Here is an 11,647-nt window from a genome sequence, read left to right on the forward strand (position 1 = left end):
TATATATATATATATATATATATATATATATATACACACATATATACATACACATACACACATATATATACACATACACACACATATATATATATATACACACATATATATATATGCATTTGTATGTATATATATATGTGTGTGTGTGTGTATATATATACACACATATGAATGTATGTATGTATATATGTGTATATATGTGTGTGTATATACATATATATGTGTGTGTATACACACGTATTTCCCCTGCTTCCTCTGCACAGGTCTCAGCATCAGTAGCTCCTCCATGCTAAATGAATGAAGAACTCAATCCAGCACTTCCTCTCTAGAGCTGACTTATCCTGGTGGCCCTGGGGAGAGTTTGACACTCAGTTTTGGAGTCATGAGCACCTTCAAGCATTTAACTTAAACTTACTCCCTTTTTTTGTTCACAAGAACCATGTAACCTTTACCTACTTATACTAGAATTCATGTGTTTATCTGAATTTAAATAAATACACACACACATACACACAAACACACACACACACACACAAATGGAGGGCTGGTGAGATGGTTCATCAGTTGCTGCTCTTATAGAGGTCCACAATTTGGTTTCTATTCCCTATATCAGCAAGCTCACAACCATCTAACTTCAGCTATTGGTATCTTATACCTTCTAGCCTCCATGAACACATGAAATACATATGCACAAACACATACGCGCGTGCGTGCACACACAAACATTCTAGATATAAAATATGTTAATGAATCTATCTAGACAATATAGCTATCCTTAGTCAATAGCCTATTCTAAACACTGAAGAATTTTATGTAACTATCATACAAACTCCTATCCACTTTACAGCTGGGAAAGCAAGGGTAGCTAGTGACTTATCCAGAGTCTCATCAGAAGCAAGCAAGAAATATGGCAGGTCTGTCTCAAATTGGTACCCATCACCTCAGCTTCATATATGCAGAGCACCACACTCCCCTATTACCCTTAGTCACTGTACTGTAACTAGATGGTATGCTCTATCCCTACCAATGGTGCCTTGTTACCACCAATCAGAGGAATGGGTTGTGAGAGTCATCCCATCCCTTCCACAAACCTGAGGCTAACTCCCTCGTCTACCAACCCAACTCTTCTCAATCGTTACTATTCTTATTTCTCCTGCCTGCCACCATCACCCTCCAGTCACCACACTGCTCCATCAGGAGCTCCTGACAGTTTGAAGGAGCCCTCACATAGCCTCTTCCCCTCTCATTCCTAGTCATTTATTATTTATTTTGTCTCTAAGTCATGTGAAAAATTTTAAAAACTGGTCCCTGCCTGACATATCTGTAAAATACTATGTTTTCAGCAAGAAAAAGGGGCAGGCAACCTCATCACTGTAAGAGGTCATTTCTGCCTATGTTAATTTAAAGTCAGAAGGGTGGGCTATTCACTGCTTACACATTCAAATATGACCTTGATTATTGGGCAAATGCAAGAGGGAAAGTAATCAGTTTTTTTTTCTCCCTTTTTTCTTTTTTTAATGGCTCAGAAACATACGCTAAAGGGGCATGGGGAGGGAATCGGTGATTGTCCAAATCAGCAGGTTTGGGAGTTTAATTTCTTTGTATTCATTAAGCTCCAAGATCTTTCTGACATGCTTCATTATAATACAGTAGCCCAGCTGGAAGAGCACTATTATCCAGTTACAAAAATGATAAATTAGCGGGACAAAGGTTATTTGTTTCTTGAGCTGCTGTTTGAAAATTCTGGGCATGGATTTCTCTATCAGAGGGCTGAAAGGTGAAGATATTTGTTTTCCCATTAGACAGTATTAAGAAGAGAAAGTGGAATGTTTTCCCAAACCATCCTGAAAATGTCACTCAGCAGGTAAGTCTCACTCTCAGCAACTAGCCCCCTTCTAAGATTGATGATACCTCTAAGAGAGCTGGGCTGAGTACCAAGTCCCCTGGCATCAGAATTTCTGAAGTTATTGATGAAATAAGAACATGGGAAGTCCTTTTACCCATATTTTATTCTATCTTTAAGGTACACAATGCAATAAGAGACACCCTTGTGGAGTTTTGACCTAATGGAGTGGTGACCCAATCCAGGTCTGCCATGGTCTGTTGTTATGTTACATTCATTTAATGTCCTCTAGAAATGTTTGTGCTAAATTGTTATATTAATGCCCTGCGATGTTGCTGTTATAGTTCCATTTTTGCACGTAGCATGTTTATATACCCATACTTACATAGCAAAGTGGTGGCTGATCTAGAGAAGGGCACCCAGGTATCTGTTCCATGTTTCTAGTCTCAACACACTGGAACTCTGCTCTCTTAGCATCCCCAAAGTGAATGTGTGGATATTATTTGGTCATGTCCTCTAAAATAATACCTTGCAAACAGGAGAATCTGAGTTTAATTCCCAACACCAACTCTAAAAGGCTTGGCACAGTGGTACATTCTTATAATCCCAGAGTTGGTGTAGTAGAGACAGGTGTATCTTTGGGAGCCAAGATCCTAGCCAGAGCAGCACTCATGGTTGTCCTCTGACCCTTATACATCTATACACACACATACATGCACACACACACTCACACGCACACACACAGGAGGGGTGAGGGAGGGAGGAAGAAAATGGAAAGATAGAGAACTGCATCCATTTCACTAAGATTTCATACAGGAAGAAAAGAATTCTACATAAAAGCTGAAACATCTCAGCTGTAGTAAGATTTCCCATTAGGCACTTGTAAGGAGGCTGCCCATCAGAGTCTGTGTGAGTTATGTCCCTTAGAGATAGAAGCTCTTCAGCCTCTGGGGCTTGCCTCTGTTCTTACTTCAAAGTTCCCTTCTTTTGAGCAACAATCTCATGTTCTTTCCTCTTCAGGATGGAACTTTAAACTCATTTCTACACTCTAATTCTCCTGGGATTTGCCCTCCTATTCCACTAGTAAAACACTAATTGATTTGAGAAGAGTGCACTGTGATTCTCACATCCTTCAAGTATCTATCCTCTATGCTGATTCCTCAAAGAAACTACTCAAGACTCCTATTTTCATTAAAGGAAGATGACACTGCCAGTGGCATGGGTCACACAAAAGCTAAAACAGTGTCTTCCCTGTTGCTCCTTTGTAACTCAGAAAGGTTAGGACACATTCTTCTGTCTGAAGATAGCAGGTATTGGCACAACGCTCTAGACTCTAAGGTGTAGACTGAACTTCCTCTAAGTAAGGATGAGCCATTCATAAGCTCCTCAGAACCAATGAACCCTGGGCTGAAATGAATCCAAATTCATGGTGAGGCAACAGTAAGGAATTGGCCAAAAACAAGACAACTCACTGGCAATTAAAACTTAGCAGTGACTCCTCTGGTTTATATGAAAGCTTATTTGTTTGTTAATCACCCTAGATTCCAGCCTGTAGGATGGTGCCATCTCCACTTCAGGCTATGTCTTCTCTCCCCCAGTGAAAAGACCCTCAAGTTGTATCTAGTGGTGATGCCTCTTAGGTGTTTCTAAAAGTCTGTTCAGGTTGGCAATGAAGACTAACCATCACTGTCATTATCAAATGTAAGGGTGGAGAACAACTAGATGAAGCTACATGGTAGAAAGTCTTCCTCCACAGAAGCCAGATGTCCCAGGAACACATCGTGCACTCTCTTCCACAGATTCAAATAGACCCAGTATCATCTGCATTAGTGCCATTAAAGAGCATCACTTCTCTCACAACAGACTGGAAGAAGGACCAAGATTTGGGGTCTTAGTAAAACTGTCTTGCTACAGCACTGTTTCCTCCCTGTGCAACTCTGACTCTCCTGGTTATGATGTAAAGGAAGCACTCCACTTGCAAAACCTCAGCCATGCTTCCTTCCTGGGTGCTCTTGAAAATTCTGGTCAGTGGTACAAGTTCTTGGTGAAATACACAAATTGACCCCAACTAGCCACAGAGATGACTAGAGAGACAGCACAAGGACCCAAGTGAGGAGAGCCAGCTCCTGGGCTGTCCTAATAGACCATCTTCAAATGCTGCACACTGTGATTTTTTTTTTCAGGTGGTTCACAGAAAGTTCTGCTTCATCACTGGTATCAAAAAGAGCCTGGGCATTTTAAAATCCATCATGATCTGGTATTCCTTCTATGGTATATAGTCTCTAAAGAGACTCTTCTTAGAGACAAGCCCTGTTGCTAAATAGTACTTTTTTTTTTTAAGAAACAAACATTATTTGTCTCCTGAAGAATGGAGAAGAATTCACAAGGCACAGGAACTGTTTTTGAAGCTCTATCATTTATTCTGATGCTCTTGCACTCCACCTTTGAGTATTAAGTCATTCAAAGGCAACCCCTGGACCTCTTCACTGGAGTCCCAGTCCAAAGACTTCTCTCTCAAGCTATCTTCTGTCTGTTATGACAGGCTTGGGAATCTGCCAGCAATATCCTTCTTTAATGAGTTCTTTGATAAAAGAGATGTGTGTCTGACCAAAATGGGTACCTAGAGGTGCTGCCAGTGTTTAAATCCACAGTGCAGGACAACAGCAAGAAAAAGAGTAAGAGATCTTTTGCAGGAATATTTGAGACAGGGGGATAGCATAGAATAAAGTGAGGAGACACTATAGAAAGTTAACATATGTAATGATGGTATAAACACAGGAACAGAGCACCCCGCACTAGCCTTTTCTTCTCTCTACCTCAATCATGGGTCAAAATAGCTTTTTCATGGTATGGAAAGGGTATGCTGAGTACTCAACTACTTAAAGCAAAGGTAGAAATTTTATTCACACCTTTGGAATTTTGTCCAGAATTCTAACCAGCCCACCAACATTGGGACAATATAACATTTCTCAAGTAAGAGTATCTGATGGCACATTGTCTTTGGAGATATTGTGACGTTATTATAAATTTAGTTACTGATAAAAGGGCAATTTATCGTTATGGTTTATATTAATTAAAAATATGTCAATGAAGCATAATGAGTAATCTAACAAATCATGACACTATGACAATACTTAAGGATTGCTTTAGTAAATTGTAGTCTTATTTAAGATTTCTGGAATATTCCCACAGCTCCAACATCACTCACTAGCCACAACTGTTTATAAAACCATTGTTTGGCGTCCCTAAGATTTAACTGAGACTTCTCCATAGATACACACAGACACAGACATGTCCAGTGTCTGTAGTCAGCTTGTATCCATGTAATAAAATCAAGTCTGGCCACTTCCACGAACATCAAAGCTCAAAGATTGAAACAAAAGGGAGTTAATTTCTCCCGGCATGATCATGCCAAGATTGATCTGGCAGCTCTGCAGGCTGCTGGCCTACAGTATAGAAATGATGTCTCTATAGGACTGATGGCTTTGTTTCATTGCTCATCCAACCTCAACTTATGGCTTCCTCCTTGCTGGGAGATAACCAATTAAACTCTCAACAACAGTCAGACAGAAACAAAAAGGGAAACACATATAGAAAAAGAAGGAAAAGCTTTCTTTAAGAGTCAGTTCTCATTTTCAGTGACCCTGTAATCTCAGGGGTCACAGCTGCCAAGCATATAGATCATGTAGTTGGAGCTGAGTAGTCATTGGCCCAGATAAAATGCTGAAGTACTTCTCCTTTTATCCCATTATTCTTTATTGTGTTATATTTTTGAGTAGATAGATGGATGGATGAAGGAAGGAAGGAATGAATGAGTGAATGATTGATTCAAAATCTACCCACTAGGCTGTGGTAAAAGTTTATACTGAACTGTTACACTTGTTGCAGGAAACAAAATCAGTCTTTCCCAAAAGAGTGGCACACTGGACAACTACCATAGGACAGGCCTCATGTTCAAGAACAGTTGACCAACAGAAAATGGATTCCACAGTTTTGTGTGTATGCTTTTATTTGGTTACAGTTTAGTTGTTTTGTGTTGGAAGGATGGTCTGTCATTTCAGATTTTGTTTGTCTTTTTTGTTGTTGTTGCTGTTTTTTAAAAAGCATAAAGTTGGGTGGGTAGGAAGGGAGAGGAGATCTGGAAAAACTTGGAGGAGGGGAAGAATATGAAATTTTTACACATCTATTACTAAAGGAAGAATAGGAACAGGTTTAGAAGTTATAAAACAAACTTCCAATAAGTAAGACAAATAAGGTGAGAACATTCAGAAAAATATAAAGAACAAAAATATCAATGAATGGACCCTGAAATTTGGGGAAATGACCAACTAACACATGAAACAAAAAATGTAGTCAGAGGCAAAACGTAAACGATGTTTAACAATGTAACGCACAGGCTGAGTAGATGGCTCAGAGGTTAAGAGCACTGACTGTTCTTCCAGAGGTCCTGAGTTCAATTTCCAGCAAACACATGGTAGCTCCCAACCAGCTATTGTGATATCTGATGCCCTATGCTGGCATGTAGGTATACATGCAGATAAAGTACTCATATACATGAAATAAATCTTAAAAAACAAACAAGCCAACAATGTAGCTCACAGTGGAGCACATGCTGAGCTTACAGAGAATGAATGTGCATCCCCAGGGACAAAGCTGCATTTGCTTACACACATGCAGCTACACTGCTCAACACACTTGGCTTTACCATGTTCAAGGCAAGACCACTTTATGACCCTTTCAACTGGTTGTGCCACCATTGGAATAGCTCAGAGAAGAAGAAAGACAGACAGCTAAGAAGAGGACATCTAAGCCTGCCCTAGTTTTTCTATAGCTGTGATAAAACATTCTGACCAAAAGTAACTCAGGAGGAAAGAGTTTGTTTCTACTTACAACTCCCAGGTCACAACCCGATAATGAGGGATGTCAGGGCAGGAACCTGAAGGTAGAAACTGAAACAGATGCCATAGAGGAGTCCTGCTTATTGGCTTCCTCCCAAGCTATTTTTTTTCATATAGCCCAGACATATTTGCCTAATAATAAGCCTGCTCACAGTGGGGTAGCCTTTCCTGACTAGTAAGCATTTGAGAAGATACCATGCTTTACCCTAGGCCAATCTAATCTAATTGAGGAATTCCTCAATTGAGGTTCCCTCTTCCTAGATAACTATAATTTGCAAATTATAGGTATATATTATAAATGTTAAGGTTGACATTTAACTAAACAGTATAAATCTCTACCTTGTACCCTTTCTTTCCAAATCTGACAGAAGAAAATTTTGGCATGAACCAGCTCCCTCATTCTCCCTTTTCCTATACCCTGACATGTTTAAATATGCTTGTTCATGGATAACTTTCCTGTCATCTGAGTTTAACTAAGGTCAACACATATGTAATATCATTTTGAATAAAAATCAATCCTAATAGTAGCAAAGGACTTAACAGCATCCCCGTTGCTTCTTGATCTACTCTCATCAAAGCTCCATGATCACGTTCATCTACAGTAATGATCTTCCATCTATCTGCTGTCAAGTCAGACCCTCCATGAGGAACTATTAGCATACCAACAAAAAGAATCTAACCACAAACCAGGTTACACACTGGTTAATTGCAAAGTCCTTGGATAACACTGTATATATGCTACAAAGAATCCTGGTTCTGTTATTAAATGAATAAACTATGATTCCTCATTCAAACTGAGCATAACAACAACAATAACAGCAATAACAACAGGAAAAAAACAACAGCAGCAGCAACAACAACAGCAGCAGCAGCAGAGGCAACAATAACAGCAGCAACAGCAACAACCATAACAATAACAGCAACAACAGCAGCAACAACAACAGCAGCAGCAGCAGAGGCAACAATAACAGCAGCAACAGCAACAACCATAACAATAACAGCAACAACAGCAGCAACAACAACAGCAACAATAACAATAGCAACAACAACAGCAATAACAACAGCTGCAGCAGTAATATCAGCAACAACAATAGCAACAACAGGAGCAACAGCAACAATGGCAACAGCAAAAACAATAGCAGCCATAGCAACAACAACAGCAGCAGAGGCAACAATAACAGCAGCAACAACAACAACAATAACAATAACAGCAACAACAGCAGCAACAATAACAATAGCAACAACAGCAGCAGCAATATCAGCAACAACAATAGCAACAACAGGAGCAGCAGCAACAATGGCAACAGGAAAAACAATAGCAGCCACAGCAACAACAACAACAGCAGCAGCAGCAGCAACAATAACAATAGCAACAACAGCAATAATAACAACAGCAGCAATAACAACAACAACAGCAACAATGGCAACAGCAACAATAACAGCAACAACAATAGCCACAACAACAGCAACAATAATAACAATAGCAACAACAACAATAACAACACCAGCAGCAACAACAACAATAACAAAAACCTATCCAGGTAGAAAGACCTATATTTTCAATGGCTTATCATCTATCTTCTTAAATTATGGATTTTATACCCAATGACTAGAACAGAAAACATGTTTTCGGGGAGCTGAGAGGAGCACAGCCTAGGAAAGCCAGCTAGCTTCCCTGGGTCTGAAAGTGTGAACAGAATATGGAACCGAGATACACAGGAGTCTGTGAGAGGAGAAATGTCTGTAGTAGCTCAGGAAGGTTTAAACAAGTGAGATGAATATAGGGACAGAAAATTGGGAAGTGCAAGATAAAGATTGGTGTAGATCCCAAGGAATAAGAATGTTAATATCAATTAAGTCATATTATTTTTCCAGTGTCTGGGAATTGAAGAAAATATAGAATCTAGAGGAATTCATCTCCAGGGATAAGGTTAAGTAAAATGTGTAGATGCATGCCATCACAGCATGCAAAAATTAAGATTAGAGACCTAGATAGCCATAGATTGCAAACAGATATGAAAGGTGATGCCAAGGAGGAAAGTAAGAGGCAAAATAACAATAATAATAATAAATTCTATGTAAACAAAAACATCTACACAAACACCTATCAGGAATAAAATAACAACTGAGTAGCAAAACATGTGTGTATGCAGTTATAAGACTACATAAACTCAGAAAACCAGATCAGGTGCCTGGACAGATGAAGGGAAGATTCGTCATGGAATGAGGGAAAGGTAAATGAGAGAGGGACCTTGTGTTGAATAATGTAGGTAATGCTGAGAGCTGAAGTGTATGATTAACTCAACTCAGCAAGAGCTGAAAAGAGAGATAAATAATTACCTATAAGAATACATAAATTCATGCAAACACTACAGAAAGACAAAGATTGGTTTGAATGGCCTGATGACAGATTACCTACAGATGAAGGGCAAATTGAGGCAAAGAAGAAAAAAGGCATAGGAGACTTTGGACAATTGGTAACTTGTCCTGTGTTTCTTTTTCTCCTTTTCACCTTGCCCAGTGACCACATGCTAAGAAGGCAGCCTTTGGAAACAGAGAGCTATGTTTGTGAATCATGTCTTACTTTTTACACAGCATTGTGTAATACTAAAATAAGAACTGTTTTTGAGTCTCAATTTTCTCTAGGTCAGAAAGAACTTCCTCATGTGGTAGCCACAGAACTATCATGAACTAACAGTAAAAAAGTAAACAACTATAGCATATTTGCATTCAGATGTTGAGCTAACAAAAACTGATTTCATAGCTAGTTTTACTAGCATAAGAGAGTTTTCACTAGAAGTTATGAAGAAAGAATAAATGAGTATACCCGGGAGTTTAACAACAGGTATCAAAATACAATGGTACAGAAGAAATGGTTACAGTTCTACAGCACAGCAGGATGACTACAGTTGACAATGTTTGGTAAGCACTTTATATGAACTAAAAGAAAGGAGTTCTGAATTTCCCAATATAATGAAATGATAAATGCCTAAGGAAAAGGAAATGTTAATTACCCTGATTTGATCCTTGCATATTGTGAAACATGCCAAATCATTACAAATGTATGTAATATTGTGTGATTTTAAAAAATGATAATGATGTAGACAATAGATGCTATATTAATGGCAGGTAGATGGTTGTTTATACATGTTTGACAGACAGAAACAGATACATTGATGGTAATAGATGATAGATAGATAGATAGATAGATAGATAGATAGATAGATAGATGATAGATTAGAATAACTCAATAATTAGGTAGAGTAAAAGAAATGTCCACTACTTATTGACCCACACTCAAGGATCCATATGTAGCCAATGTCCTTGACTTGGCCAGCCACGGTAATGGCAGCAGAACTTTGTAAGCATAGGTACAGCTATAGGTGAGCACTCAAAGTCTCTGCTGTTGTGAAGGGACATGAAATTAGCAGTGTGCTCAGTTTATCTCTTCCCTCTTCCTGGCCCCTGGGAGAGCATCTTCACAACCCAGCCATGTGCCCACCATCTAAGATAAAAACACTCAACAGAGGCTGGGCTCCCTCACACCCAACTTCATTGCACATTTCCATCTTTTTTATGAGTTTGGGATGTTACACTAATTGTGATGGATGTTCTTTTTGTGCTCATGCTGAGGGGCAGATGATGAAGCCATAATGTAAGGTAATATGTCTATTAAAGATTTAAAATAAGCTGCCTGCTAGATGATTCCTCACCTCACTGGCAGACTCAAGATCCTTGGAAGTCACTGTTGCTAAATTAGAGCCAGTGAGAGGACAGGAGTGAACGAGGGAGCTCAAGAGATACTCTTGCATTTCTGGAGTACTGTCAAATGAATCTACTTGTTCTTCACTTAATTAAGGATAATCTAATGAGTACTTGCTGTGTATCAAGCTCTGAATACACACAAAAGTCCAGTGACTCTGAGATCTCTCAATTTAGCAGAAACATTCTGGGCTTGGGGAAGAAAGTGGCAATAAATAAGGAGTCATATGCTAACTTTTCATACCGATGTTGGTATGCTACTCAAAATGGCTTTTGGAGATGCCTGGTCCTCAGATTCCAGAAGAAGACAAAATTTGAACTGAGTAGACCAGTTATTTGTACCAAAGTGGAAGTGGCTAATAAAAAATGGATGAAGCTAAATGTTCACCTGTCCTGTTGTCTCTCACTAATGAAATGCAAGAAATAGTGAGAGATGTCTGGACCATGTAGAAAGAGGTGCCCTCACAGAGATCACTGTAGGAGGAGACCAAGCACTCTAGATATTAGTCTCTATGCTCCCTTTGGTGTCCTCGTGGTCTTCTGACCAGACATAAGGTTCTGGGTCTGCTTACCACAGTACTAGGCCATCTTCTGTTACAAGTGCAGCTAGAGACATGAGCTCTGGGGATACTGGTTAGCTTATATAGTTGTTCCACCTATAGGGTTGCAGACCACTTCGTCTCATTGGGTACTTAGAATACCCAAGATACAATTTGCAAAACACAAGAAAATCAAGAAGAAGGAAGACCAAGGTGTGAATACTTCATTCCTCCTTAGAATAGGGAACAAAATACCCATGGAAGGAGTTACAGAGACAAAATTTGGAGCTAAGACAAATGATGGACCATCCAGAGACTACCCCACCCGGGTGTCCATCCCATAATCAGCCAGCCACCAAATGCAGACACCATTGCACATGCCAGCAAGATTTTGCTGAAAGGACCCTGATGCTTGCTTTTACCACTACCTCTCACTCAGGACCCTGCTTGAGGTGCCTGGCTCAGTTCTCCTTGCCTCTCAAATCCTTTCTGAACTTCTATGTAGGTGTCATGAATGAAGAAATAGTAGAAGCAACCTGACCTATTATCTACTGAAACAAACAATGAAAATAAAGTGATTAACATCAACAGTCAGAAATAAATAA

The sequence above is a fragment of the Mus caroli genome, chromosome 14 (assembly GCF_900094665.2).
Source record: "Mus caroli chromosome 14, CAROLI_EIJ_v1.1, whole genome shotgun sequence".
Classification (NCBI taxonomy): Eukaryota; Metazoa; Chordata; class Mammalia; order Rodentia; family Muridae; genus Mus; species Mus caroli.